Source organism: Rhinatrema bivittatum, chromosome 8 (assembly GCF_901001135.1).
Source record: "Rhinatrema bivittatum chromosome 8, aRhiBiv1.1, whole genome shotgun sequence".
NCBI classification, from domain to species: Eukaryota; Metazoa; Chordata; class Amphibia; order Gymnophiona; family Rhinatrematidae; genus Rhinatrema; species Rhinatrema bivittatum.
Window position 1 is genome coordinate 216,859,827 of NC_042622.1, and position 23,876 is coordinate 216,883,702.

Here is a 23,876-nt window from a genome sequence, read left to right on the forward strand (position 1 = left end):
ACATTTTCTCATACATAGCTGACATGCTGATTTCCTCAGCCTTACCTGTGGTATCATCTTTAATTCCTGCTCCTGGCAGGGACAAAATGAGACTGCCTGCTGTCCTGGGAGTCCACTCAACTAGGGAAATCAGCATTCTCTGCCTGATACCCTGGGAGTCTGTTTTTACATGCTTAAGGCCTTGGGTCCTGTTTCTCTTCAGAGTCCCCTTATAAAAAAAAAACCCAGCTCTGTTTGAGCTCCTACACGCTCTGTGGAGGAAAGGGGAACCTTGCACTAGCCTGAAAAGAGCAAGTTTGCTTACCGTAAACAGTGTTTTCCATAGATATCAGATTAATTAGCCATGCTGTATGGGTACGTCTTCCATGCCACTAGGTGGCGGAGCTCTCTAAGTCTAGTAAAATCTTTTAGCTAGGTGCTCCCGCCCTCCTGTATCCTGACAGGATTACCTCAGGCTCCTCAGTCAGTATCAAAACAAGGTAGGTATGATAGAACTGTCCGGGGAGGCGGGCGGGTCAGCATGGCTAATTTATCTGCTATCTATGGAAAACACCGTTTACGGTAAACAAACTTGCTCTTTTCACGTAGATGGCTGAATGCCATGCTGTATGGGAGTCCCCAGCTGACGTATTGAGCAATTAATATCTGTGAAGTGCTATGTACTTCCCTCTTTTTTTTTGCTGAATACGATAAAAAATGGCAGACAGTTCCCATGAAGGCTGTTTTTGTGTGGAAGCAGTGCTCTCCTGTGGGATAGTCCGTCTCAATATGGCTTCAGTCTCCGTTTGTCAAAACAATAGTGGGATATGGACTGTGTAGCGATGACAATGTCTCCGCTTTACAGATGTCTATGAGAGGTACATGATGGGAATAGGTAAATGAGGCTGCCGATGCACGCACCTGATGTGTCCTTGGGGGTCGCAGATAGTGTTTGCGACCTTGTCTTATAACAAACTGGATAGAGGTGGATATCCATGTGGATAAAGTGATTTTCGTTATTGGACGTGCTTGTGCGTTTGAAATGAATGAAAGAAATAGCAGTGATGGTCAATTGGGTGAAAGAGTGCACTGTTTGTTGCATGCCAGCGCACGTTTACCATCTAAGGTGTGTAACCTTACCGCATAGTCATGTGCATGAGGGTTAAGATAGAACGTGGTAAGGGATTGGTTTGGTTAATGTGGAAACTGAAAAATTCTGTTGATAGAAATTAAGGGTGAGTGCGCAAGGTCACCCTTTCTTCAGCCCGTGGTGAAATTGAAGATAAGGAGGCTAGTGAATTAATGCTTAGAAGTCACTCATTCTCCTTGTAGAAGTTAAAACAACCAGGAAAAGCACCTTCCATGAGGTAGCAAAGGTGACAAGTGTCGAAAGGTTCAAAGGGAGAAACTAGTAGCTATTTGAGAACTGAGTAATGTCTCACGGCACCGGTGGCTTATGCATAGCTGGACATAGGCGGAATAGCTCCTTCATGAATCTTGGAACTAATGTGCTTTCCATCTAAATGAATGTGAGAAGCTGCTATAGTTCCTAAGGAAGAATGTAGCGATGAAGTAGCAAGGTTGTTGCTATAAAGTGGATGGAGGTAGGAGCGAAGTAAGTTAGGTGGGCAGGTTAATGGGTCGATACCAGTTGATAAACATTAGGAAGCGTAGCAGAACTACGTTTTCTGGTAATTGAGCCAGGTGGATAGCCTTCCTGAGGAGAAGACGACATCTGGAAGGGAAGGAGGAATGTTAAATCGATAGCAAGCAAGCCTGTTTAATCTCTATGCCGTGAAGTGTAAGGAGGAGTTAAGAAGATGCAGCAGTGTTTCCCTTGCTGCGAGCTGGCAACCAGGGGAATTTGGTTGCGGATTGAAAAACGTAGTAGGGAACTGTAGTATGGTTGTTTTGGCCATGCTGGCGGGGTAAGGAACAGATCCGCTCGGTCCTCTAGGAATCTCTTGATTGTGCGAGAGAGGAGTGGTATTGAAAGGAATGCAGAGAGTGGGCTTGTAAGTAATCGATGAGACAAACATCTGGAGTGAGTCGGAGTGGCTCAGGTAAACCGAAGAAAATTCTGCAGTTTCCTGCTGCTCTCTGTCGGAAATAGATAGACTGCAGGGAGACTCTGAACTGAGAATCCTTTACGGCTACTTTTGGATTCAGTTCCCATTAGCGAGGCTGAAAATGCCACTGAGTTTGACGCCCTGGAATTGTAAATCTCAAGTAGATAAATTGTTTGCAGCGAGATGGATCCCTGATGATCCCAGATCAGTATTGGAACTGCTGGTTTGCAGAGGTTCCCTGAATTCAACACCCCATCTTTGTTTATATAGGACATTGTAACCTGGTTGTCCGTGTGAATAATGAATATCTTCCCTTGTAGGGAATCTTAGAAGTGTTGAAGGGTGTTGATTACCGCTTTGGGTACCCAAAGGTGTATGTGCAGTGAACGTTCGTACGAAGTCCCTAGACCTTGTGTCTGCAATTCTTTCAGATTAATTTCCTTTGGGGGATGCATCCCTGTGAGTTTTATTTGATATCAAAGGGGGTGCAGGGGTGAGCCTGTCGATAGTGTCAACGGGAGTAGTCACCAATTGGAGGTGTCTCTCCCTCCTGATGGTATAGGAAATTTGAGTGGACAGCTGATGGAGAAAGGAAGCCATTGGTGCTTGTGACTCAATTGAAGGTGGCGTATGTGTGGACACATATGTAGATGGGTGGCACCATGGTCCCCAAACAGGTAGGAATTGGCGAGGTGCTTCCTGTGAAGTAGAATGGTAGACAGCGTGGAGAGAGCTATTGCTCTCGGGTGATGTAAGAAACCTTGACTGGAATTTGTCGATGTAGGCACATTTGAAGTGTAAGAGTGAGTGGGCTCCCGTTTCTATTGTCCGTGGTTAATGTGGCGGCCTAGATTGTCTAGGTAAGAGATCACCTGCAAAGATTGTCTCTTTGTAGTGTTGGATTGGATGTTACTAGGAGCCCACCGTTTAGGTAGAGAAATATTTGAAACCCCCTGACGAAAGGGGTGCGCCACCGCCAATGCCTTGCATATGGTGAAATCTTGAGGCCAAGGAAAGGCCGAATGGAAGAAGTTTGTATTGGAAGTGATGGTAGTCTGCTTGGGAACAGAGGAACACTAGGAACTGTGTATAATAGAATGTGAGCTTATGCATTCTTCAAGACTAGTGAGCATATCCAATCTTCGGGCTGAAGAAAGGGAAGAATGGACTTGATAAAGTTATTTGGAACTTCCCCTTGTAGAGGTATTTATTGAGATACCAAGGTCCCAAATTGGGCAAGTCTCCCAAGTTCATGGGAACAAGGAAATAATGGGAAGAAACCTTTTGACGGAATTCCGGTTAGGCAATTTCTGTATAATCGAGAAGACCATTGATCCAATGTAAACTGATTCCCTATTGGAAGGTAGTTGGACAACAGTTTCCCACAGTAAATGACGGTGGCGTATTGATGCCTAAACCCCTGATTGGGTTTTTGCAGATTGAATGTCTGCTTGATGTTGCGGCTGGCAAGGCGCTCCAGTATGCTGGCATGGTGCCCGTCGCTGATAAGCCTGCTGTCTTGGTAGTTGATAAGACGGAGGCTTATAACAAGGTAAGGCTTAAATGTGGTAAAAGTTGACCTTCGGTAGGGGGCCGAGCTGAATATTGACGTCGTAATGTAAATGGATGTTGAGGGAATGCTAGGAGAGGACCCTTGAATTCTGCTCCTTGAGCTTCGTCTCAGAATGATGAACTGATCTCCGAAGCACTTTTTCTGAATGACATGGTAAATTCGCCCACTTGTCAGGAACATCGTTTCTTATGGCGATAGGATGCAACCATGCAAGGCATCTGGATGCCTAGGCATTTGCTGAAGTTTTAGAAGAGACCTAAATCCTTCGTAAATAGATCATCAATAGTGCCCCAACCCTTCATCAAAGGTAAGGTTTTGAGAAGGTAAACAGGCGTTAGCCGAGTCTTGTAGAATATCAAAGGGATATTGTGCGGTGTAAAACTGGTGGTTTGAATGTGGGCATTGAGCATCGCAAAGGAATTGATGTTTTGGCAAAGTCATCCAATGAGTTATTAGTCGTAGTCGGTGGTGTGTTGGAACAGATCATGTACGTACGAGCCGTTTACATTGCCAACCAACTACCACGAATTGATGGGAAAGTGGAGCGGTAGTATGGAAAAAAAAGAAGCTTTCCATTCCATATTTCAAGTCAATTCCAGGACCAGTCTAGGAAAGCTGTCAAACTGAATGTTGCAGCCTATGAGCATGGCTACAAGCTTCGGATGCGTTCGTGAGTCGAATCACCGACAGGCAGTGTGTCGGCTGATCGTGTACACATCTGTGGTAGAAAGTGTCCCCGACACATCGAGCCGTAGTATGCCAGTTTCCGGGCAGGAGCTTTGTTGCTCACGGTACATATTAAGGGGTGGTATTGGGTTTTGTTTTGGTTTTTTTTACCCCTTTCTGGGCTTTCGCTGTTGTTAGGCATTTTATTTATTTATTTTTTATGGTTTGAGGTCTCTGTGGCTGTCGCTTCGGGGGCCCTGTGAACTTTTTTTTTTTTTTTTTTTTTTTTTTTTTAAATCGGCATATGCATCAGCGTGCAGACGGAGGCATCAATGCACCCGCAGATTTAGCGGCTGTTAGGGTCAAGGATGCGTTGGTGTGCCGTAGGACACTGTGGCGTTTTGGTGAATGCACTTGTCCCTGATGTGCTCCAACACACCCACAACTAGATCTGTCTGGCAGACTACAAGTTCAGTGCAGATGTGGGTAGATGCAACAGAGCGCATCCAGAAAGGTTATGGGTAGCCAGATAGTAACTGCTATTGAGTAACAGCTGGTGACTGAAATCCTTTATTTGTCTTATATTTGCATTCAGTCAAACCTTTGCAAAATTTTAGAATGCAACAACTACTCAACAGGGTTTAGCCCGGCGGATGAGTCGATCCAGCCAGCACACGCATCGATGCGCTCGGCGGCCGCATCCCTGCGATGCTTACGGCAGCCGCGCGTCAATGCGCCCGGCGCGTCACAGTTTCTGCGTTGTCCAACGGTGCACAGGAGCTCAACTCTGTGCTTGGCCAGCTGAACCTGGAGGTTACCGAGGAGGCAAGCACTACAAGGGGCTTCTATGGCCCAATGGGGGTCCCAAAAAACAGGGGATTTCCCCAGAAGTGCAATTTTTTTTTTTTTAATTCCCACGATGCGGTCCTTAACACCAGTGCACCAATCTACTGAACCAGTGGTGCCCTTCCCCCGGCTCCACTCGGTATCTGTCCGGAAAGACAGAGGGGAGTCCACCGAGGAGGTAAAGTTAGGGCATCGACTCGGCCGGTGGGGGAAGGGGGTGCCCAGAGATGTATAAAAAAAATCTCTCGAGGGCAGGTCTTCACGAGATTTTTTTTTTTTTTTATATCTGTCAATATGTATATCTATGTCAATGTAGTCAGAAATTCTTCCTTTTATTTTGAAAATTATATATATAGATATTTTCAAAATACAGGAGGGAGGGAGCACTTAGCTAAAAGACTTTACTAGATTTAGAGAGCTCCGCCACCTAGTGGCACGGAAGACGTACCCATACAGCATGGCTAATTCAGCTGCTTATCTACGTGAAAAGTCTGGATTTAACTGAGGGCCTGTTGTCAATATTACCCTGGGAACCCACTTCCACCAGGATCTTCAGTGCAATTTATCTGCTTTCCAGGGCTTCTGCTTCTAGCAGAAAATACAGGCCTGTTGTCTGTATTTGGGCTCTTTGCCCGTTTTCCTGGAAGCCCTGAATGAAGACACCACAGGAACAAGTTATTATATATCCATCTCTTTGTTGCAGTACCAGTGAACATGTGTGAACATCTGCTGAGGCAGAGATATACTGAGGAGCTGAAGCAGCACGGGACCTTTTATAGAGAGTAAAGTCTGCTCTTGAATTTGGGTCTCTGCCCTCCATCTGCTGGCCAGAGGATGCCTCCCACATGATTGGACTGGTCTGTAGGATGTGAAGGAAGGGGCCTATTTAATAACAACACATGTTAGAAAATACACCCCTATGTTTGCTACTATTGGACTGCCAGAACTCCAGTTTGATATATAAAATTGACTGGAAAAAAAATGGAATATTCCTAATTACAAAAAAAATAAAACCTCTCCCCCATAAAAACATTTTTTTTATTTAAATTACATAACTATAATTACTTAATGTTATCATGTTATGTTCACTTTTCCCCCAAATTTGAAAATATTCTCATTACTGCTGTTGTGGGCACTGTTCCCTCTATAAGAACAAACACTGAACACTAATAGTTGGAAAGCAGAATCTCGTAGAGCAATGCAGAAGGCTGTATAAAGGTAAAAGGTCGGTAGAGCTCAGCTTATGATAGCTTTGTAAATTTTTATATGCCTTCCCTCCTCTCTCCTTCTCCCTGTATTATCCCTACTACATTTACCAATGCAACAACCTCCTCTTACCATTCCTACTCAAACATGTTACTACACTTCTCTTATCTAAGTTTGACGCCAATCAGCTTGCTGTAATTTTCACGTTTGGCTTGATCAGAGCCTGCTTCAGAACAGCGTACATTATTCTTGTTCAACACGTGCCACCAGCTGGTTTGTCAGCAAAAAGCACCCTTATATTAAATGTGACAAGAAGGAAATGAAACTAGAAAGTCAGAAGCTCCAGGCAAGGCCCTGGTCCCATGTCTTAGGTTGGCACAGGCAACATGACTCCTGGAGCAAGAAGGATCAGCAAGACTGTTATTCATCACAGGGGTCAGAGCTCTCAAAGCCAGCTAGCAAAAAATTGATATAAGATTCCAAAATGTTTCAGATGAAGCCTATCCTCAGCATTATAAACTCAAATGATTCTACTTGTTTTATGTTCAAATATATATATTCTTACTTTTGTTAAATGTATAATGCTTATTTAATCCTGTTAAATGTATAACGCTCCGGCGTAAGTTCCTGTTCATTGTACACCGACGTGATATCTTTGTTGAGCGGCGGTATATAAAAAACTATAAATAAATAAATAAATGTAGCTGCCTCCATCTAAGGGGCTTACCATCTTTGCAAGAGGACCAATGTGCAGAAGATCATCAAAGAGCGCCCTTATACTGGATCTTTAACTATCATTAAGAACAAGAGTCCCAGCATGGCAGGCATCAGGGTCATGAAGCTTCAATTTGAAGACCACATTAGATCTGTATAATAAAAACAGTATTTCTGTTCTGGCACAAAGATCTTGCCACCCAATTATATCCTGGTTTTCATTTTCTCTATATTGAAAGTACATTATCTGAATCATCTATATCATAAATGAATTGTGGATACAGAAATGTTAGTTGCGTACCTGAATAAGCAAGGTGCACTTCTGTTGGTTTAATCTCTCCACACACACTTGCAGAAGAACGGCAGTCCAAGTCACCAATGCTTAAGCTAAAGGGGCATGCAACAATGCAAGAGATTAGTGTGTTGTTATCTTACAAACATTCATTAGGTGCAGAATTTCAGGGTTTTAACTTTTTTTGCTTGAAAATTTGCACTTATCTGTATAAAAATCATATGGCAATCATCTGCCCTCTTACACTGATTTCAAAAATTGAGATTAAAAATTCAGACTAGATTACTACATAACTTGTTTGTACTAAAGAAATTGAATATCCTACCTATGTAAGGGGTTCAGGATGGAATCTGATCGGAGCAGAGAAGCTTCAAAATCTATGAATAGACTGTTCCTGCAAAAACAGAAAAAAAACCCCTTCAAACATAATCAATACAATTCTAAAGTGTCTACACTGGCTTCCTATAGGATATCACTCCATGTTTAATCTGCAGGTCATAACTTTTAAACTTCTACATGATACAGATCAATGTTATTTGAGAAAGCATTTTTTTACTTCAAGGTGCTGTCTTCACACCTGTGACAATTTTTTTTTTTTTTTTTTTTAATAGAGATCTGATTTCCCAAGGTTTTCAGGTTGGCCACCACAAGGCAAAAGGCACATTTTTAGTAATTACTTCCACTCTTTAGAACCAGATTTATTCATTAACATCTGATTCATTAACAAATCATTAAAACTGTCCATAAAAACTTCTCACGTAAAAAAATTCCTTAACTCTAGCTGTACCCACCTCTGATATATTCTGTTGTACCATATTTTAATCAATTGCCCTCAACACCAGGCAAGACTTTTCAAAGTGCCATTCTTTGCCGCTTCCTGAACCTTAAATATTCAGCCTTGTTCCTCAACTCCAATGGAATGGAGTTCCAGAGAAGTAACCTATAACAGCTAAAGGCTGTGCGACATCTTAGAAAGTTGTGTGTTCAAAGATATGAGTTCATAACAGATATTGCTGGGGAAAATATAGTATTGTTTAATTGATTGGCTGCTAATCCATATAATATCGTCAAAGCTGTTTATATCATCAATAAACATGGTACAGGCTCACAACTCCAAATATGTAATATAACACTGATGTAAACATTAAAAATCAGAGTCAGTACATTGAACTGTATTTTGGCATCTACTGAGAGCTACTGCAGATCATACAGAATAGGTGTAATATGATGACACTTTTCCATGCCCATTAAAATCTAGCCACAGTATTTTGAAGCAACTTTTACTGCCTACGAAAAGTCCCAGGCAATCCAGGGCAGAGGCACTGGGGGTGAGAGACAGGGAGGACAGCTCCAGGCTGGAAGTCCCCGCTGCCTCTTCTCTTGTTTTCTCAGGCCAGCAGTGGGAGGAGAAATGAAAGCCTGTTGAGAGCTGCTACCCAGCTTCTCAAACATTAATTAGATCATTCTGTTCACAAGATGCAATAAGCTATGGGAGTGGGAGAAAGAGCCTTGGGCTAGGAAGAGCTTCTTCCCACTATTACAGTAACATAGGTCAGCAGGAGGTAAGTTCAAGGGGAATGTACCTTGTGGGGGGTGGGGTAAGAGCATAGAGAGAAAGAAAGAAGTATACTGGGGAAGAGGGACAAAAGCATGGGGTGGAGAAGGGTGAGCATGTGGGGAAAGCGGGATGACAGCACTGGGTAGGATGTATGAGGTGAGAGCCCTGAAAGGGGTTGGGGGGGAGGGCAGTGTGAAGTGAAAGCATTGGGCGCTAGGGGGTAGTGTGGAGTAAGAACATTAGTCAGGAAGGAGTAAGAGCACTGGGCAGTTGGGTTGCGAGTACTGAGCTGGGGGAGAGCGGGGTGATAGCCCTGAGTGTGTGTGTATGGGGGGGGGGGGGGGGATATAGGAGAAAAGCACTGGACAGGAAGGCATATTGGATGAGGACACTGGACCAGGGGTAGTGTGAAGTGAGAGCACTAGGTGAGGGAGTGTGGGGTGAGAACTCTTGCAGTAGGGGGAGTATGGAGTGAGAATGGGGAAGGAAGGGGGTTTGGAATTAGAATACTGGACAGGGAAAGAGTTAGGAGACTTAGGTGTATGGGGCAGGATCCATGTGCAGAGGCCAGAGGCCAATATAGGAGGGTTCTGAGCACTGGGGAGGGGTAGGGGGAATGTGCGGTGAGAGCACTGGTAGAGTGGGGGGATTGTGGCACGAGCACATTGGTTGTCTGTATTTAAAAGAGGGGGAAGACCGCAAAATGAAAGCTTGCACCAGGGTGCAATCAATCATTGATCTGCCATGGAGACAAGGCATGGTATAGACAATTAAAATAAAATTGACTTGACTAGTCATAACTACATGAACTACTTTTGCAATATCCTTAGGTACTAAGTAAGAGCACAATTTATTTATTTAGATTTTAGATTTATATTCCGCTTTTTCAGCGTTTCAAAGTAGATTACATTCAGGTACTGTAGGTATTTCCCTATCCCTGGAGGGCTTACAATCACACAGGCCGATACAGTACAGTGCGCTCCAATGGAGCACACTGTTAACCTGCTCTTGGACGCGCGTTTTCCCTTACCCCTTATTCAGTAAGGGGCGGAAAACGCGCGTCCAACCTGCGGCATCTAATAGCGCCCTCAACATGCAAATGCATGTTGATGGCCCTATTAGGTAGTCCCCGCGATACAGAAAGTAAAATGTGCAGCCAAGCCACACATTTTACTGTAAGAAATTAGCGCCTACCCAAAGGTAGGCACTAGTTTCTGCCGGCACCGGGAAAGTGCACAGAACTGTGCACCCTCTGACTTAATATCATGGCGATATTAAGTCGGAGGTCCCGAAAGGTAAAAAAAAAAGTGTAAAAAAAAAATTTAAATGGGCCGGTGGCTATCAGGCCGAAAACCGGACGCTCAATTTTGCCGGCATCCGGTTTCCGAGCCCATGGCTGTCTGCGGGCTCGAGAACAGACGCCGGCAAAATTGAGCATCGGCTGTCAAACCCGCTGACAGCCGCTGCTCCGGGCTAAAAGGAGGCGCTATGGACGCGCTAGTGTCCCTAGCGCCTCCTTTTGCCTGTTTCTACCGCACCACCTAATTTGCATACTGTATCGCACGCACGGGAGAGCGGGCGGTTGTCCGCTCTCCCGCGGACTTTACTGAATCGGCCTGACAGTTTGTACCTGAGGCAATGGAGGGTAAAGTGACTTGCCCAAGGTCATAGCCCACTGCTCTAACCACTAGGCTACTCCTCCACTCTTAGTCAGATTGTCAAAGTTTTACCTTTTAAAGGAAGATTCCTAAACCTGGCTCTTTAAACTGGCATTTGTCCAATTGAGCTGGGTGATGCCTTTCTGTTAGATATTTGTTTGTTATAACCATGAATACAACACTTGGATGTGACATATTTGGCATTACTTCGTATATGATTTGTGGTGTTTTTAGGTGCTTGTGTTTCAGTCATCAATATAATGGATGCATGAGACTTTGTATCATTTAATATGTGATCTTTGGAGTATTTTAGTCTGCTTTTAATGTGTTTTGCATTTTGTTTGTGTAATGTCTACTGTATGTTAATGACAATATTCAGGCCAATGCAATACACTGCGCTCAGCCTAGTGCACTGTTTAACCCACAGTTTTGTGAAGGCTGGGAATCAAAAACACTCCACACCCTCGCGTAAGATAGAGAGGTGGAAGACTTCCTAGATTGCAAGAGTGTAGCAATGACCGCGTTTGAACAACCTTTTTCCTTCAGACACCACCTTTCAAAAGGCAAGCTGCTAGACAGAATTGATCTGCCCGATCGAAACAAATTGGTCCCTGACGCAGCAGGTTCGATAGATGGGCGAGCCGAAGAGGACCGTCCACCGCTAGGTTGATCAAGTCTGCAAACCATGGACAGTATGGCCACTCCAGTGCCACCAGAATTACCGGTCCCAGATGAACCTCTATTCTCCAGAGAATTTTGCCCACCAGAGACCAGGGAGGAAACACATACAGCAGGACATCCGTTGGCCAAGGCGTCTTCTCCCTCTGCTCCTCTTTCTCTCCGCTGACTGAAGAAACGCAGAGCCTTGGCATTTCGGAAGGTTTCCATTGAAGTCCACACATGGGGTCCCCCACCGATGACAAATGAGGGACACCACCTCCTCGGACAGCTCCCATTTCCCAAGATCCAGCTGCTGGCAACTTAGAAAATCTGCTTGCACATTGTCCGAGCCCGCTATGTGAGGCTGCCAGTCGCTCCAGATGCTGCTCTGCCCACCCCCACCAGACGCAGAGCTTCCTGAGCCACGGAATGACTCTTGGTGCCTCCCTGGCGGTTGATATAGGCCACCGCTGTCGCACTGTCCGACAAGATCCTCATCGACCGGCCCCTCACTAAGGGGAGAAATGCTAGCAAGTCCAGATGTACCACCCTGGTCTCTAGCAGATTGATGGATCAGGAAACTTCCTCCGGGGACCAATAGCCTTGCACCGACTGATGCTGACATACCACTCCCCAGCCAAAAAGATGGGCACCGGTAGTAATGATCGTCCAGACTGGAACATCGAGGTCCACACCGCGACTCAACTTGTCCCGGCGGAGCCACCATGAAAGACTGGACTATACAGGCTCTCAGAGAGGGAGAGGTAGCTGATAATGCTCCAACATTGGGTCCCAGTGAGACAGTAAGACTGATTGCAGAGGCCTCATGTGAGCAAAAGCCCAGGGTACCAACTCCAAGATAGAAGCCATAGACCCGAGCACTTGTAAATAATCCCAGATTCTGGGAACCCGCTTGGCTAACAACTCCCGAACCTGAGCCTGATGCTTGGCAATGCACTGCTCGGTAAGGAAGACTCTCCCCATCCTCGAGTCAAAAAGTGCCCCCAGGAATTCCAGACTCTGGGAAGGAACCAGATGACTCTTGGCTAAATTGACGATCCATCCTAGTGATCGGAGATGACTGAGGACCAAATCCACTGCTGTCCGGCACAGGGATTCAGACTTCGCTTGAATCAACCAGTCATCTAGATAGGGATGAACTAGAACACCCTCCCTTCAGAGAGCCTTGGTGGAAGTCCTGGGTGCCGTAGCTAGACCGAAGGGGAGAGCGCAGAACTGAAAGTGATCGCCCAGAATCATGAACCTCAGATATCGTTGGTGATCCGATCGGATTCCGATGTGCAGAAAAGCCTCTGTCAAATCCAGAGAGGCCAGAAACTCCCCTTTGTGGGCTGCCGCAATCACAGGAGTACAGAGTCTCCATTCGGAATCGCGGAACCTTCAGCACCACATTCACCTTCTTTAAATCCAGGATTGGGTGGAACATGCCTTCCTTCTTTGGAATGATGAAGTAAATGGAGTAGTTTCCGGAACCTCGTTTGTCTGGAGGGATGGGGACAATGGCTCCCAACTGATGCAGACGGCCAATGGTGGTCCTCACCGTGAGATCCTTGTGTCGATATGAGCAGGGAGACATGAGAAATCGGTCTCTAAAGCGTAATCATGCCTTATCACACTTAAGACCCACTAGTCAGACGTGATCTTGGTCCACTCCTCGTAAGAGAGAGATAGGCGTCCTATCTGAAGAACTGAAGAGTGGACCAGCCTTGCCTCATTGAGAGGACTTGGCACCACTGCCTCCCTGGGAGGATCTGTCCCTGTCAGGTCGACAACCTCGAAAGGACTGAGACCAAGACAGTTGTCGAGCAGAGACTGTCTTTGAGCCGGACCAGAGGGTCTGGACCCTCGGAATCTTCGATTCCCCTTGAAGCGGGAACAAGAAGACTGGAAACTCTTGCCTCTAGGCCTGTCCTCAGGCAACTTATGGACCTTATTCTCTCCCAGAGACTTGATCATTTTCTCAAGATCCTTGCCGAAGAGTAACTTTCCCTTAAAAGGCAAAGATCCCAACTGCGCCTTGAAGGAAACATCAGCCGACCAATTTCTCAACCAGAGGCGGCACCGGGTCGAAACCACCTACATCATAGACCGAGAAGAGGTCCTGAGGAGGTCATATAAGGCATCAGCACTGTACACCATGACGGCCTCCAGCCGTTCTGCCTGGAGGGCCTCAGCCTCAGAAAAAGACTTGTCACTTTGCAGTTACTGAACCCAGCGAAGACCAGCTCACAGCATGAAACTGCCACACATGACAGCCCGAGCACTGAGTGCGGAAACTTCAAAGATCTTCTTGGAGGTATACCTCTATTTTTTTTTTTATCCTGAAGATCCTTTAAAGCTGCTGCTCCAGTGACTGGAATGGTGGTCTTCTTGGTGACCGCAGAAACTGCGACATCCACCTTGAGAACCTTGAGCAGGTTGAGGGCCTCCTCGGGCAATGGATACAATCTGTCTATCACCCTGCTGACCTTCAAACCAGTGTCCGGAGTATCCCACTCCCGGAACAGAAGAGCACTGACCGAACTATGGAACAGGAAGGACTTTGCGGGACCCCGGAGGCCAACCATGACCAGATCCACCGCCCCCAGATTGGAATCCTGTGACGGGACTTCAATGCCCAACTCCTCCAACACTACTGGAATAAGTGGGCTCAGCACCTCCTTATGGAACAGACCACCTTTGGGTCATCATCCTCGAGGGTTGTACCCTGTAAGAAGAACAGATTCGGATCCAGTGGATCGACCCCAGATCTGGACTCCTGGGAATCTGCTCCCTGGGCCCCTTCGGTATCCTAGGCGGTCGAGGAAGAATCTGTGGCGCCACGGGCACTGCAGCCCTCAGGAGCCGCTGGACCCTAGGGGCCCCTGTGGCCGCAGAGGTCCTGGACATTTTGGCAGACTGTCCCGGGGCCTCCTTGGATGCACCCCGACGTGCAACCTTCCTGGCCTTAAAGAGCAGGAGCACAACACCAGAAGAAAATGAAGATGATGAATGCAAAGGATCCCCGTGGTCCTCTTCGCTGCCAGGAGGGCCCCCAGCCCGCTGACGACCTCCCCCAGAGGCCTGGGGCTCCAGAGACAATGGGGGAGAGAGATCCGAACTCCCCTCCACGGCCCACCCTGCCCCAAGACATGGGAGACAGTGCCCATATCGCCTGCGGAGCTCCCAGATGGCCCCTCCCACCCGGGGAAGCATCAGGAGCAGAGGTTGGTGCGGAAAAGACACGACTGCGCATCCTCGTAGGAAGAACAGGCTGCCCCATGTGGCATCCACGAGTGAGACTGGGGGACCCCACCCCCGCCAGTCAAGCACCACATGGGAGAGGCCGAATGAGGAAGGAAAGAGAAGAAAATAAAAGCTCCAATGTTGGCTGCCAGACAACAGGACTGAAGAAAGGTGAAAATGCACTGCCCCTGAAGGAAAGAAAGAAACCTCTCACTGTAGATGCTGTCTTTTTTTTTTTTTTTTTTTTTAACTTTAACAAACATTAACTAACAAAAGGAAAAAAGGGGCACTTTCCTTAAAAAAGCAGCAGCAGGCTCCTGAAGAGGTGACAGGCTGTGAAGATCCCACAGAGCAAGTTATCCGGGACCCCCGGGTATCAGCCCTGTCCGGCCAGGGAACCGAGCAACACAGGGCCCCCGACCCCCTGCTCTCAAGCCTCACATACCAGAAGGGATGACCCCACCAGGTCTAACAACCTTATGGGAGGCACAAACAGAAGCCTATGTGCCCTTTATATTTTTTATTTTTTTGTTAGTCAGTCTGCAGGCTTTGCATCTCCACCATCTGCTGGAGTCAGAGAAATACTTAGGGACTACAGGAGGCACCTCGTCTTAAATGTCAATGTAACTGTCTCTGACTCCATCTGCTGGAGGGGAGACAAAACCCAGGAGTCTGGACTAATCTGGGTACGTACAGGGAAGTAAAGTTATTGGGTAGCGGACCCCGGCATGAGCTTTTGTACGTAAATACTTACGTGCTGGTTTCATTCATAAATCCAGGAAAGCCAATGACCCGCCCCTTTTTCAAGAAAAGATTTTTGTGCATGAAGCAGGAGATACACACGTACTCAGGTGCCTTTTAAAATCCACTCGGCGCATACTAGACCAACTTGTGTGCATATCTCTTGGTTTTGGCGCATACAGGGCTTTTAAAATTGACTTGCTAGGCTACACAGACAGAAGTAACCACATTAAACAGCAATCTCCAGGGGAGCCAAAAGCAACTCCTGGAAACAGGGTGACTCAGAACCCATAAGACATGGTTCAAGGCCGGCCCATGCCAGACAGACTGAATATAAAACAAATTATTATGAAGAATATTTGATGAGAAAAAGTACTTTTAAGTATGAAACTAGTTTTGTTCAAAAAGTTAGGCAGCAGCGATATAATTCAATCAATACTAGACCACAGCTTCCTTCTTCAATATTTCAATTAGGCCTCTAGACACAAAGATTGAACACTTCCAGGAAGAGGTGTAGCTACTCATAGCACCGCACCCCCTCATTTTTGGCTCAGCCCGCAACCCTAACACAGCAGGAACATGTCCCATCTAAATCAGATCCTTAACAATTCAGAAGTTAGAGGATCTGGAGGCATGCTACCCGAAGATCCCCTGCATCTTTAAAGGAGGCTAACAAATGGGAACCCCACTGACCTTCGGCTAGACATGTAAAAGTCAGATGCCATCAAATTCTTTACTTTGGGCAGGTAATTATTTATTCCTCTTCCTCTCAGCACCTTCAAAATTCAGGAATGCCTGGACAGGGTGGAAGCCTATTTCCAGCAGCCTGAGAAATAAACATTTGTATGAAATAGCTGCCTTAACCAGACAGAGTGAGAAACACTGAAGAGACATGAGATAAGAGTGTTGCCAAAAATTAAAAAGATTTTGTAGTTGCTGCCATAAAGATCAACATAGGATGGGGGAAGGGAGGTGGGATAGTGCTGCTGGCCACAGTACCCACACATTAACTTTGGGCTCCTTCAAAATTTTAGTTCTGGCTACACCCCTGCTTACAGATGTTATAGGAAGCAGGAGGAAGAAGAATTCTCAGGCTCAACCACTTTTTCTTAATGAATTCCAGGTGCCAAATTTACTAGTCACTTCCTAGTCTGCCATTTCACCTCATTCCCTGAGCAACTCCATTCTCCATAACAAGTCTCAGATCACCACATCCTCTGTCAAAATATCTCAATGTGTCCTTTCAGTTCAATGCACTCTATCTTTTAAAATTCCAATTATGTAGAAATAAAAATCAACCACCAAGCTGCAGGTAGCAACTACAATACTTTGCTCAAAATCTCAATTAAAAACTCACCATTTCTCTCTCACCTTTGTGATCCTCACCTACAAGAACTACACTGTAGTCCCGTTACTATTGGAAAGCATTTGCCATCCAAATTCATATTAAAAATAAAGGAGTGATGCTACTTCTGCTGAATGGCAATTCTTGTAGGAGTCAGCAGAGGGCTCCCTCACAAAGCAGCGGATACCTGAAATAAGTGCTTCCCTTGTAAGGTAAAAATAAAAATATTCAGTCCTGGATTTATCATCAGCATAATACAAGCATCACCAGTAAGTGCAGCTTATCATTAAAATCTCTAACACAAAAGTAGCATTATCAATTGTGTTACAATTATGACATCACATTATATCATTTGCATTCACTGTTATTACATAAAGAAAGGAAGAGAAAACCTGATCGTAAGGCGTAGCAATTACATAATTAGACAGCAGCACTTATCTCTGCCATGCCACAATATTCCCCTTCCTGATTCCTGCAACCCCATATGCTAGAGTGCCTAGATGGCTCCATGCCATCACAGGAAGACCGAGTCAGTCCTGGATTTCTCCCCTTACATCTGTGCACCTGTAATCCTACTTTTCGATGGCGTAAATCAAAGACTGCCTCATCATATCCTTCACAAAACAGAAGTCTGTTCACTTTACCCTTTGCTGCCTGCAATGCCACTGTATCTCTTGCAGTAAATGGCACCAGGTCCGCAGCACTTCCTAGCAAATTGTTTGCTACACACCCTCTTCCTCTTTGACTGATTTAACAAATAAAGGCCAAGAAAATGTTCTTCATATGCATCTAGACCCAAAGCCAGTGAGGTACACTGTCCAGACGTACTACTTGCCACTCTCTCAAGACAAGAGAAACTGGTTTAACATCTGTCATTTCAGCACAGATGACCTGACTGCCATATTCCACCCAGCACAGTTAAGTATGAAGCAGCAGATGATCACAGAGATACAGCCATTCTCTATCATCTGTTTTACATAAAGGTTTCTTATTCACTAATGCAACAGCTTTTCCAAACCACCACCACATGAGCAACAAATGGACATAGTCTATTTCAGTCATGTGCAGGACACAATCTGTTTTTTGCATTACTAGTGAGTACTTCACACTCCCACAGTGAAAGACATTTCAAAAGAAAACTGCAAGAAAATGGAAAACTAATAAGCATGAGAAACAAGACACTGATCAACTCCTCTATAAATCCTCATTCCTGTATCATACATTAATGCACTTGAACAGCTCAAATACCAGCAGGCTGTACAATTCAGTTAAGGATATGTGTGTTGGACAATGCTGAACAGGCAAGTATATTCATGGCTGGAAAATAAAACCACTTTGCTATTACAGGTGTTAGTGCATGCCACACAGCAGTCAGTAATCTGGTCTTTTAGGATCTGATTTTCAAAGCACTTCATGTGGATAAAACCCTGTTTTACAAAGTATAAGTGGTGCTTAGAAAACCAACCTAGAGGTTGTGCATGTAAAAGAAAGCATAAATACTGACTTTGTGTACCACAAGTAGGCATTCTGGGTGGGAAGAAGATTCATTGCAACTTTTGATTTTCAAAAGTATGCATGTAAATCTACACACAGGAAGTTCCACTTGTTCTGAGCAGGATGTAACAATCTGTGTGCAAGTCTGTGCATAAGACCATGAATTTTCAAAACGGATGTGTGCACAAGTCCACTTTGAAAATTCAGGCTAAAGGCTGCGGGCACAAAGTACTCACAGACTTTAACCCTATGTGGGCTAGTAGTTACCCTTCCTATTACAACTGTCAAGGAAATGTAAAGCAATTTACTACTAGGAAATGTAGGCTGTTTCCTTCTAAAGGGAGTGGAGGTTTCATTGTGCTGGGTATTATGTACAGTGCTTGTTAATAAAACCAATTAACTCAGTACATGGGTTTTCCCTGGCCCCCAGGCACACAGCAATTCATGCATTTCTTTACAGCAAGATGACACGTTGCCCATGCTCTCCATAACTTGGACACTTTTGCTGCCCTGCTTATATATTTATTTTGTCTCTCTCTTAGATTATTGAAACCTGTATGTGCAAAACAAGCTAAAAGCAAGTTTCTGCATCTTGTTGATATTAGACATTAAAAGCAGAGAAGGTCAGTGTCTAGGAATCCTAGCTGTTTGTTCATCGAGCAGTATTTGGTGCACAGATGGGGAGTTTTGAGATCATGCTATGATCTCAAATAGCAACCGAGCATTAATAAGGTTTCCCCGAGGACGATGATCTAAGCTTATGCTGGTCAGTATGTCAAAGGCTGCAGCAGGATAAAAAAAAAAAGATGAACCTTTACCAGTATTCAGCGAAAAAAAAAAATTTAACTACACAAGTAAAAGTAGCTTTGTTGTCATGGCCAGAGAGAAATCAAGATTGAAACCAGCCCAGGGCATTAGGTCAGAAAAAGTGGTCCACCAAGCATCCAACAGTGGCCAATCTGGATCAATAGCCAGTATTCCAGCAAATGCAAATGAGGAAGTCCAATTCTTGTTGCTCACTCCCAAAAAGTAGGGGATGGCAATTCCCAGGTCTCCCTAACTAATTCCTAATGTAAATATAGTTAGGATTATTTTTCCCCCCAAGTACATTACCTTGTATTTACTCACACGGAATTTCATCTGCCATTTAGATGTCCAGTTATCCAGTCTCACAAGGTCCTCTTGCAATTCCTCGCAGTCTACTCGTTTTAAATACTTTGCAAATTTGACTTCACTCACTGCTCCCTTTTACAGATCATTAAACAATACTGTTCCCAGTACAGATCCCTGGGACACTGCCTCTCTCCACTGGGAAAGCTGACCCTTTAGTACTTGTTTCCTATTCTTTAACCAGTTACCAGACACTGCCTTCAATCCCATGATTTTTTTTTATTTCCTGAGGAGTCTCTCATGAGGGACATTATTAAATACACTATATAAATTGGTTTGCCATCATCTACATATTTACAACTTCAAAGAATTTCTAATACATTAGTAAGGCATGACATTCCTTTGCTAAATCCAGGTGGCTCCTCCCCATAATGCCAGGATTATCCATATTCCCAGGAATTCAGTTCTCAATAGCTTCCACCATTTTACTTGGTACTGATGTCAGGCTCACTGGTCTGAAGTTTCCTGGATCACCCCAGGATCCACTTTTAAAAACTGGCATTACATTTGCTACCCTCCAATTCCCAGGTACAGTGGTAGATTTTAATGACAGGCTACAGATTAGCAGTAGGCCTGCAATTTCATATTAGAATTCCTTCAGAACTCTGCAGTGAATACCATCAGGTTCTGGTTAACTGCATTTGTTTCAGTTCCTTTAAATCATCATCTACAAAGAATGGTTCTAGTGTGGGCATCTTCATAATATCCTCTGTATGAAGACCAAAGCAAAGAATTCATTTAGTTCGTTTGCGGTAGCTTATCCTACCTGAGCACACCTTTTTAGCCCCTATCACCTAATGGGTAACCGATTCCCTCACTGGCTTCTTGAAGCGAGAAAAGGTTACTTTCTGAAGAACTTGGCTAAGAAATGAGACTGGAAATGGGATAAGGGGAGAAAAAGCTGAAATGAAGGGTTATTTCTTTTAAGCAGAGGGTTACAATGGAATAGGTACTGACATCACCACAATGTGTGGAAGTGGTGTTAGAAAGGGAAGCCCACATCACATAATACTACTATCATTTTTAAAGTGCTACTAGAAAAACACAGCACTGTACAGACACATGTGACTGTCCCTGCCCCATGAAGCTTGCAATATAAATCCAGACAAACATATTTACATTCTTGGGGGCCCAATTACTAAAATGCATTAACACACAGTTTAGTTACCACAGTATTCAATAAACTGCAGAAACCGAGCACTCAAGTTTAATGACTATCACAGTACACTGATCCCATGAATATTACCAGTAACAGTAACATCCAAATGTTTACACCCATAGAAACATGTTCTTTCCCATAATCCTTAAAGGGGAAAGCAGCCCTGAGTTACGACTCCCCATGGCATTCATTTTCCAGCTACTCCCCCTCTCCTCCCCTCATCCTTGGCCACCCAGTAACATGTTTAAAATGCTCACTGAACATCAATTTTGGAGGTTAAAGCAAGCTTGCTTACTATAAACAGTGTTTTCTGTAGATAACAGGATGAATTAGCCATGATGTTTGGGTCACGACATCGAAGGCACTCACAGACTTTTCTCCTTGAAGTCAAAGCTTCAATGTGCTGCACCTGCGCAGTTCTTCCCATGCGCAGCTTCGGTCTCCTCAGTGATATAAAAAAGCTATACGGCTGTGCCCTGATCTGGTAGGTTAGAACAGACATGTCCAGGGAGGAGGGAGGGTACACATGGCTAACTCATCCTACTATCTACGGAAAACACAGTTTATGGTAAGCAAACTTGCTTTTTTCCATCAAGCAGGCTGAATTAGCCATGCTGTTTGGGAGTCCAAAGCTCCGGCAAAAAGAAAAAAACTAAACTGAAGGGCGAAGGATGGAAACCTGAGTTAACTAGTGACCATGCCCCCTTTCACCCAATTTCTGCCAAAAAAAATAAAAATAAATAAAAATTTAAAAAAAAATAGAAAATTTTTTTTTAAACCCTGGTTCCCCAGCGGACATGTCTTTTCTGCCATCCACACTTGATAACACCGCATGTCCCAATTTACTATCAGAAGCTGCCAGCTGGTCCAGGCAGTAGTGAGAGGTGAAAGTATGGCTAGATGTCCAGGTAGCTGCTCTACAGAAATCCTCAATCGGTACGTCCCGAAGATGCGCACTGGAGGACGCCGTAGCCTGCACTTTGATGGATCCTTGCAATGAAGTACGAGCAGACTGATGACAGAAGTTAATGCAGTCTGTGATCCAATTGGAGATTGTCCTTGGAGACTGCCACACCAAGTGAGTTGGGATTAAATGAGACAAAACAGCTGTGATGAACATCGGGGTGACTGTGTTCTTGTTTATAGTAAGCCAAAGCTCTCTTACAGTCCAAAGAGCGTAGCATAACTTCCCTCCTATTACGGTGTGGCTCAGGAAAAAAAGATAAGCAGGGAAATCCCTTTGGAAGGAATTTGGGGTGTGTTCTAAGCACCACTTTGTCACGGTAAAACTGCAAGTAGGGCAAGAAGTGTACTAAGGCCTGGAGTTTCCTGACTCGTCAAGATGAGGTGATAGCCACGAGGAATATCACCTTCCAAGAAAGGAATTTCAGATGGATGGACTGTAGGGGCTCAAAGGGGTCCTTCATGAGAGCAGACAGAACCACCTTAAAATTCCAAGGTACTGGCGGCTTCCTGATGGGAGAGTGAAGGTTAAGACGACCTTCTCATGAAACTAGACACTAACAGGTGGGAAGCCACCGAGGAGTCTGTCTTTCTTGTGGTCAGTGGCTATGGCACTTAAATGGACCCTGACTGATGACGTGGCCAGGCCTGATTCTGAGAGATGAAGGTAATTAAGAAGCTCCCTTGGTGACGAAGACAAAGAGGCTAACATGGTTATCTTGACACCACTTGGAATACTTTTTCCATTTGAAGGAATAACTTTGTTAGATGAAGGTTTCCTTGCTGCCACAATTATTTGTTGAATGCTTGGGGAGACAGCTAAGTCCTGCAAAATCTTGCGTTCAACATCCAGAGAGGGAAGAAGAGAGCCCCCTTCTTGCGTTAGATCTGATTCGCAACAGAGAAAAATGGGGCGGTCCTCTGAATGCTGCACCAGATACGCAAACCAATGCTTCCTCGGTCATGCTGGGACTATGAGAATCATTCAAGCCCTGTCCTGAAGTAACTTCAGAACCATTCTGGAGATCAAAAGAATCGGAAGAAAAGCATAGAGTAGGCCAATCAACCAAGATAGAAGAAAGGCATCTTGCGTCTTTCTAAGATGGCTGAGACCTTGAACAAAACTCCTTCACTTTCCGGTTTTCCTCAGTGGCGAAGAAGTCCAAGGATGGTCTATCCCATTGCTGAAGATCTTCATTACAGGCACACCTAGAGACAACATCACTTGCCTCTTGTTGAGGGACAACTCATGGAGGTGAAATACTCTGCTCAGATGAGCCGCTAACATGTTTGCTATCCCAGGCAAATATGTTGCACAAAAAGAGTCACAGAGTTCTCTATGGCCCGCTCCCAAATCCACACCGCCTCTCGACAAAGGAGCCAGGAGCCTGATCCTCCCTGTTTGTTCACATAGAACATGGCCACCTGATTGTCCACGTGGATCACGAGGGTATGGCCTCTTAACAGATGAATGAAGGTCGTTAAAGCGTATCTCATGATTCTCAGTTCTAGGAAGCTGATTTGGTAGAACTGTTCAGCCAACGACCAAAGGCCCTGCGTTCTGTAGTTCAGAAAATGAGTACCCCAACCCTGAGGTGCGGCATCTGAGGTGAGGACAAGAGTGTGGGTCGATTCTCAGAGAGGAGATCCCAATGTCAGTACCTCCAGCTGCAGCCACCAATGAATGTCCTTGCACAAAGAGTCCAATAGGATTATCCTCCTTGTCATAGGTTGAGAGTATTGGGACCATTGAGATTTCAGACCCCACCGGAGGCATCTGATATGCAGGTGGGTGTGAAAAGCTACATGAATGGCTGATACCAGGTGTCCCAGGAGTACTAGCAACTGGCGTACTGCGATCTCTGATCTGCCAAGCAACTCTGTACAGAGATGACGAATCCTTTCAAATCAGTCTTGTGGAGGAAGGCACGAGAACGGATCAAGTCTAACTTTGCTCCTATGAATTGAAGTATTTGGGTTGGTTTGAGTACAAACCTCTTGTAGTTGATGAGAAATCCCAGAGATTTGAGGCAAGTGATGGCTGTCTCCAGGTGTGCCTGTAATGAAGATTGGTTGGGGGAATCTATTAACCAGTCATCTAGATAGGGAAAATTCCAGATTCCCTGTTGCCTTAAATGAGCTACTGCCATAGTAAAACACTTGGTGTAGACCCTCGGGGCTGATGAAAGGCCAAATGGTAGGACCTTGTACTGGTAGTGAGTCGAGGCCACCTGGAAGCATAGGAGCTACCAACAGGAAGGGTGTATCGGAATGTGTGGGTAAGCACCCTTGAGATCCAGAGAGCACATCCAATCACCCTCTTGAATGAAACGAAGGACTAGCTTGAGGGAAGTCATCTTTAATTTTCTGAATGTGCTTGTTCAGGGAACGTAAGTCCAGAATGGGTCAAAGGCCCCCTGATCATTTGGGAAGAAGGAAGTACTGGGAGTAATAGCCTGTGTTGATTTGATGTCTGGGCACCGACCGGATGGCTTGCTGACGGAGTAAGGTTTGAATTCCTGCTGCAGCTGAAGTAG

General features: G+C 45.1%; 1 protein-coding gene across 4 annotated transcripts in view; it reads right to left on the reverse strand.

The window, feature by feature from the left end:
- GNG7 (G protein subunit gamma 7) overlaps window positions 1-23,876 on the reverse strand; it is a 171,897-nt gene that overhangs the window by 124,260 nt on the left and 23,761 nt on the right. For all 4 annotated transcript variants that reach the window (XM_029613161.1, XM_029613162.1, XM_029613158.1 and 1 more), the window contains exons 2-3: window positions 7,671-7,739; window positions 7,355-7,440 (exon numbers count right to left, since the gene is read on the reverse strand). The gene's annotated coding sequence lies outside the window, so the exon portion shown is untranslated. The remainder of the gene's footprint in view (window positions 1-7,354; window positions 7,441-7,670; window positions 7,740-23,876) is intronic.